Source organism: Ovis aries, chromosome 5 (assembly GCF_016772045.2).
Source record: "Ovis aries strain OAR_USU_Benz2616 breed Rambouillet chromosome 5, ARS-UI_Ramb_v3.0, whole genome shotgun sequence".
Taxonomy (NCBI): Eukaryota; Metazoa; Chordata; class Mammalia; order Artiodactyla; family Bovidae; genus Ovis; species Ovis aries.
This window is the reverse complement of record NC_056058.1, coordinates 27,221,915-27,229,550: the sequence shown is the minus strand read 5'-3', so window position 1 is coordinate 27,229,550 and position 7,636 is coordinate 27,221,915. Positions and strand designations below refer to the sequence as shown.

Below are 7,636 nucleotides of genomic sequence, written 5' to 3'. Positions count from 1 at the left end.
ATCATTTCTCTTGGCTTAATACCTAGAAATGGAATTTCTGTATCACAATTTATATCTTTTTCCACTCAAATTGAACTTGTTTTTAGATACTATAAAACACATCTGGTAAACAACATGTAGATGGATCTTGCTTTTTATCCACTCTTATAGCTTCCTTCTTTCTAATGGAGAGTTTAGTTCATTTACATTGAATGGAATTATGGTTTTGTTCAGATCAGTTTAATTCTACTATTTTGGTATCTGCTTTCTATTTGTCCTGTATGTTATGTGTTCTATTGTTCATTTATTTCTGCTGTCTTTTGTGATTATAATTTTTATTACCCCATTTTATCTATTTTATTGACATTTTTAGCAATACTTGGTGTGTGTCTCCGTGTGAATGTGTTGCAATGGTTACCCTACAGACAGCAATACACACACTTAATTTACCACAGTCTCAATTCATATGATATTAAAGAACAATACAAGAACTATATAACAGTATAATTTCATTTAATGCCTACTCAATTCCTTACATATTAGCCATATGTTTTAATTCAGCATATTCTATAAACCCCATACCCATTACTACTGTTTGTGTTTTAAATAGTCAAGAGTCTTTTTAGAAACTTCAGCAATCTCATGAACCTAAAATGATTAAAATCAGAGTTCACGACAGCCAGAATCTAAGAGGCCAGGATTATAAAGAGAAGAGTTCAAAGAACTGAGCCCAACCAATAGTCTGAGTCTCTTTTCCTCTTGAGGCACTTGCCAATTTGTAATTAGTATAGGCTGAGAAACACACAAGCAGAGCAGAAAGTAGCTGCTATGAGTTTGAGAAACTATGCAGGATTTTTGTCAGTTTCTTGGTTTGAGGGAGATTTTTTAAATGAGATTAAAGAACCACCAAAAGGATGGTGTCTTGATAAAAACCCTGAGTATTCAATTGGACACCAAAAGGGCTACAGTCTAGGTTGAGGTTAAGCCAGAAATAGACCAGCCTTACAGACTTGAACCCAGCTGTGAATCAGCTTAGTCTGTTTGAATTAAAGTAATCCATGCCGACTCTAATTGCCTACCAGAAGCCGACTGTAATCCCCTTTAGAGAAAGATAACACTTCAAGAATCCCTGTAATTTTTACACACAGTTTTAGTAATTCAATGAAAACTTTACCAGGTATACAAATAAAAAATAATGGAGGGAAAAAAAGGTAATAGACACAGATGCAGAGGTGATCCGGCTATTGGTTTTCAGAAAAAGATTTTTTAAATGGCTGTGAAAAACAGATGACAAGATGGAGAAACCAACCAGAAAACTAGAATTTATATCAAAAAATAAAATGGAGGTTCTAAAACTAAAAAATATTATCAGAAATCAAGAATGCAATGGATATTCGACAACTGCCTCATATTCTTCCACAGAACAGATAAAACTAAAGCCATGCACTTACAACAGGTGTTGCCCACGGTGTTCCTGCAGTCTTCGGGAGCTGCGGGTGGCTCTGAGGGCAGCAAAGGAAGCTCTGGGCACTTGGCTCACGGAGTGGCGTCCAGCTGGACGACTGAGTGACTGAACTGAACTGAACTGAAGGGCGCCAGCACCCACACAGCGGCCTACCCAGCGGCGAGGCTACCAGATCCTCGCTTTGCTTAGGTCGCCGTGAACTTGGATGCAGGGCCGCCCATCTTGCACATGCGCACTTCCTTTGATGCGCAGAAGGCCCAGCTCCTGGGCTTCAACACCTCAGCGCTCAAGTTCAAATGCAGCGAATTCACTCTCCCCGGCCAGACATAGATGCGCCTTCCAAGGTGGCAGCACTAGGGGCCCCGTCCCGTGGAAGCTGCGGTTGGAAAGGTGGACTCACAGGTGGGCTGAGCAGGGAGCGTCCTGAGGCGAGGACGGGAGCGTCCTGAGGCGAGGACGGGAGCGTTGGCAAGACCAGCCAACTGGCTGAGTTGAACTTCAAAGACAATGAAGGTGATATTTGCTAGAGGAAGGATGTCTCATACATGCCTGCAGTTACTGGGGAGTACCCGATCCTGCTTGCATGGCTTACTGTGCTACCAGCAAGAGTGGTTCAATAAGTCACGCAAATGCTACTGGCAGCCATATTGTAAGTCACTTCAGAGGGCAAAATGCAAAGAGGTAACCCTGCACAAGAATGGGTCCTGGAAGAGATGGTTCTGGAGTGTTATGACTATGGCAGTGGTCAGGCCTTCTTCCTTGGCTTCATTCTTAGCAAATACACCTGGGTTGTGGGGCTGCTATGCAGTCAGCCCTGTACCATTTGGGAGTAGCCTCAAGAGTTCACAGCCCAGAGAGTTCACAGTGGCAGCCTGCGGTCCAGGACCACTGCTTCCTGTCTTGGCTGGTCACAATCCTTTCTGAGCAGGAACTGCTTGGGCTGGCAGATCACCACAGAGTAGATGAGCCAACTGAAGGAGCTCTAGCAGGAAAATCCTTCTACCACCTTGGAGGTCCTGGAGAAGACAGGGGCAGAGGAGGGTCCCCAGCATATCTCTGGAGGTAGGAGCATTCCTACCAGTACCAGAACATATCCAAGCTGGAGGCCAACTCCTCTAAGAAACTGAAAGTGTTTCAGACTCAGGATCACATCACTGTCAGGCGGGACCTGGGCCTTAGCAGGAAGAGAACTGCCTACTTAACTTTGCCTGAGATGACTGTGATAATCGGACTTTAGTAATAATTTGGTTAGGAAACATTCAGCTCATGCCGGGGAACAAGATTTGCCTGTGGTACAAAGGACCTGGTGCCTGGGGGAAAAGGATCAGCCACATCATCAAGGCCTCTGATAATTATGTCAGTGAGATCACTGCTGAGCCACATAGCAGTTGTGGGCACACTGTGGAGGTAACTCATAACTTCCAGGTGAGTTTCATGTGGAAGTAAACCTCGTTAGAGAGGATGCAGAGTGTTTGAAAACATCTGTTGTGGAGGAGATCTCCATGGCAGATTACATCTCCCATAAGCTGCTAGGTGTGATCAGAAAGCACCAGTGGCCCAAGGACTTCACAGCACCAGAGTTCCATAACCTCCACCACTCTCTGGCTGACTTTCTGAAGATGGTGCTGCAGAGACTGCTGAGCCAGATCCAGGGTCCACTAGGTACAGGGAAGATGTGAGCTCAGCCACCATCATCTACCATCTGGCTCAGTGGGCCTGTGCTAGTCTGTGCTCCAGCTAACAAAGCCATAGACCAAGAAGAGTCACTGACCTGGCTCAAAGTCATCCAGCTCTCTGCAAGGGTCATCAACTCCCCACTGCACGTCCTAGCCCTGTACAACCAGATCAGGAACATAGGTAGCATGCCGGAGCTCCAGATGCTGAAGCACTAGACCCAGGAGCTGTCATCTGCAGACCAGAAGCAGTGGTACTGAGCCCTGACGCACAAACTGGTGCTCATAAACACATGCCATCAGCTGCACATGTGGATGACTGAGACCTGCCAAGAGTTTCATGGGCATCCAGGCCACTGAGCCCTGGAGTGCACGGTCCCTGTGTCCTCAGAGCCAAGCAGCTGATCCCTGCGGGTGACCACTGCCAGCTGGGCCTTGTGGTGATATGCAAGAAGGCAGCCAAGGCTGGGCTGTCCCCATCCCTCTCTGAGCACCTGGTGGTGCTGGGCAGCCGTCCCATTTGCCTCATCTGCCTCCAGATCCAGGATCAGATGAACCCTGCACGCAGCACCTTCCTGTCCAACATCTGCTGCAAAGACTCTTGTCAGACCAGAGCAGGTCATGTGAAGATGTTCTGTATGACCCAGGACCAGGAGAAGACCATCAGGTCAGGCACCTCTTATCGAACAGGCCAGAAGCTGCAAACATAGGAGAGAAAACAGATGTTGAGGTGAACCAGATCACCATCATCATGTCCTACCAACGTAACGCATGCCGCTCAGTGGCTCCCTGCACACCAGGCCCTACCAGGAGGTGGAGACTGCCAGTGTGGATGTATTTCAGTTGCTTGACAACGGCTTTATTATCTCCTTTATGTGGGCAAATGAGCACCAAAGGATTAGGTTTGTAAACAACCCCCGTATTTAATGTGGCCCAGCACAGTATGGACAATTGAAGGGCTCCATCCAGGCAACCACTCTGCAGCCACCTTCTGAGCTATGACCACCTACTGGGGAGAGAGATGGGTGCTGAACAATCTGTAGGAGCACCTTTTGCAGTGCAGCAGGGCCATCAACCCCCTAGAGCCCGCTTCATGACAACAGCCATGTATGACCCTGGAAAGCCCATTTTCCCAGGATCTGTCTGTGATCAGGGGCTTCCCAGGTGGCTCAATGGCAAAGAATCTACATGCCAGTGCAGAAGACGAGGATTTGATCCCTGGGTCGGGAAGATCCCCTAGAGATGGAAATGGCAACCCACTCCAATATTGTTGCCCAGGAAATCCCATGGACAGAGGAGCATGGTGGGCTACAGTCCATGGGATCACAAAAGAGTTGGACATGACTCAGCAACTAAACAACAACATCAGTGATCAGAGCAGCCAGGGCGAGCCCTCAAACATGTATTTCCAGGCCCATAACCAGATCAGCATGATCAGTGCCTGCCTCAGCTGCATGACCTCCATGAATAGGCCCCATTGCCTCCAACCTGGGCATGCCACCCATGATGCCGCTGGGATATTTTGAACAAGCTAACAGGCCATCCACAGGCGGGGCACCCCAGAAGGCAAGACTGGTCAAGGCAGGAGTCTAGAAGAACAGCTTTGGGCCTTCCTGGGCCAACCAGAGGACACTTCTCAACAGCCAGGCCAGCTGGAATGTGCCGTCAAAGCTGTCTCACAGGGTGTCCCAAGGACAGGCTGTATCTCCAGCAGCCAGTTCTCCTAGAGGGGCCAGCCCCACCTCTCCCAGCCCCAGTTGTCACTGGACAGTTGTTCATGACTTGGTGCGTCACAAGACTCCATGTCCCAGGGGCAGCAAGCATATCAACTTAGCATAGTGATGGAGCTGCCCCAGTACTACAGAGTCAGTTCAGTTCAGTTACTCAGTCATGTCCGACTCTTTGCGACCCCATGAACCACGGCATGCCAGGCCTCACTGTCCATCACCATCTCCCGGAGTCCACCCAAATCCATGTCCGTTGAGTTGATGATGCCATCCAACCATCTCATCCTCTGTCGTCCTCTTCTGCTGCCCTCAATCTTTCCCAGCATCAGGGTCTTTTCAAATGAGTCAGCTTTTCACATCAGGTGGCCAAAGTACTGGAGTTTCAGCTTCAACATTAGTCCTTCCAATGAACACCCAGGACTGATCTCCTTTAGGATAGACTGGTTGGATCTCCTTGCAGTCCAAGGGACTCTCAAGAGTCTTCTCCAACACCACAGTTCAAAAGCATCAATTCTTCGGCTCAGCTTTCTTTATAGTCCAACTCTCACATCCATACATGACCACTGGAAAACCATAGCCTTGACTAGACGGACCTTTGTTGGCAATGTAATGTCTCTGCTTTTTAATATGCTGTCTAGGTTGGTTATAACTTTCCTTCCAAGGAGTAAGCATCTTTTAATTTCATTGCTGCAGTCACCATCTGCAGTGATTTTGGAGCCCAGGAAAATAAAGTCAGCCACTGTTTCCACTGTTTCCCCATCTATTTGCCATGAAGTGACAGGACCAGATGCCATGATCTTCATTTTCTGAATGTTGAGCTAGAGTAGCCCCCTCCATTAGCATCTTATGCTAAGTTGAAAAAGTAAAAGTAAAAATAAATGGATACCTGTTGTCCACTGCTAAAACTGAAGCATGGTTTTGAGCAGGAGGAGAGGGAGACAGACACAGAGAGGAAAGATGATACAAAGGCATCCTGGGAAAAGTCATTCATGTGGCTGGAGTGATGCATCTACACGTCCAGAATGCTAGAGGCGACTGGCAAACGTCAAAAGCCAGAAGAAGCAAGGAAGGGCTCTGTCCCAGAGCCATCAAAGAGAGCATGGCTCTGCCAGTGCCTTGATTTCAGAATTCTAGTCTCCAAAATTTAGACATAATAAATTTCCCTTGTCTTAAGCCAGTCAATTTTTGGTACTTTTTAAATGGTCACCCTAGGAAAGCAATACAAATACTAGTATGATTAACAACATAGATAAATCTCAAAAGTTTTGCTGAGTAAAAAGTCTTACATAAATGATACTGTATGACTCAATTTATATGAAATTCGAGAACAGGCAAAACTAACCTATGGAGGGAAAAATTCAGAAGAATGTTTGCTTATGGGTGAGGAAGTTTACATTGGCTGGGAAGAAGCATTAAGAAACTTTCTAGGGTGATGACTATGTTCTATCTTGGTAGAGGATTGGGTACACAAGTGTTCACATTTATCAAAACTCAGCAACTGAATATTCAAGATTTGTGCATTTGATTGTATATAAATTCTACCTGAAACAAAATTAAAACTACTAAAAACAATTACTGAACTCTAGCTAGTATTATTCACATGCTGAGATATTTAGAAGGAAGTGTAGAGAGGTCTGAGCGACTTCACTTTCACTTTTCACTTTCATGCATTGGAGAAGAAAATAGCAACCCACTCTAGTATTCTTGCCTGGAGAACCCCAGGGACGGGGGAGCCTGGTGGGCTGCTGTCTATGGGGTCGCACAGAGTTGAACACGACTGAAGCGACTTAGCAGCAGCAGCAGTAGAGAAGTCTGCATTTTAATTTGAAATGCATTAAAGTTTTAAATGGATTGATGAATGTATAGACAGATGGTTAGGTAGATATGTGATAATGCAGGTATAATATAACATTAATGGCAGAAGATCATGAACTCCTTATTGCCAAATTCAGACTCAAATTGAAGAAAGTAGGGAAAACCACTAGACCATTCAGGTATGACCTAAATCAAATCCCTTATGATTATACAGTGGAAGTGAGAAATAGATTTAAGGGCCTAGATCTGCTATACAGAGTGCCTGATGAACTATGGAGAGAAGTTCATGACATTGTACAGGAGACAGGGATCAAGACCATCCCAAAGAAAAAGAAATGTGAAAAAGCAAAGTGGCTGTCTGGGGAGGCCTTGCAAATAGCTGTGGAAAGAAGAGAAGTGAAAAGCAAAGGAGAAAAGGAAAGATATAAGCATCTGAATGCAGAGTTCCAAAAATAGCAAGGAGAGTTAAGAAAGCCTTCCTCAATGATCAATGCAAAGAGAGAGAGGAAAACAACAGAATGGGAAAGACTAGAGATCTCTTCAAGAAAATCAGAGACACCAAGGGAACATTTCATGCAAACATGGGCTCGATAAAGGGCAGAAATGGTATGGACTTAACAGAAGCAGAAGATATTAACAAGAGGTGCCAAGAATACACAGAAGAACTGTACAAAAAAGATCTTCATGACCCAGATAATCACGATGGTGTGATCACTCACCTAGACCCAGACGTCATGGAATGTGAAGTCAAGTGGACCTTAGTAAGCATCACTAAGAACAAAGCTAGTGGAGGTGATGGAATTCCAGTTGAGCTATTTCAAATCCTAAAAGATGATGCTGTGAAAGTGCTGCACTCAATATGCCAGTAAATTTGGACAACTCAGCAGTGACCACAGGACTGGAAAAGGTCAGTTTTCATTCCAATCCTAAAGAAAGGCAATGCCAAAGAATACTCAAACTACCGCACAATTGCACTC

The 7,636-nt window shown here is 45.6% G+C and overlaps 1 pseudogene; it reads left to right on the top strand.

Moving 5' to 3' along the window:
• Positions 1-1,672: 1,672 nt before the first annotated feature.
• LOC101102981 (regulator of nonsense transcripts 1-like) lies at positions 1,673-4,044 on the top strand (annotated as a pseudogene).
• The last annotated feature ends 3,592 nt before the right edge of the window (positions 4,045-7,636 follow it).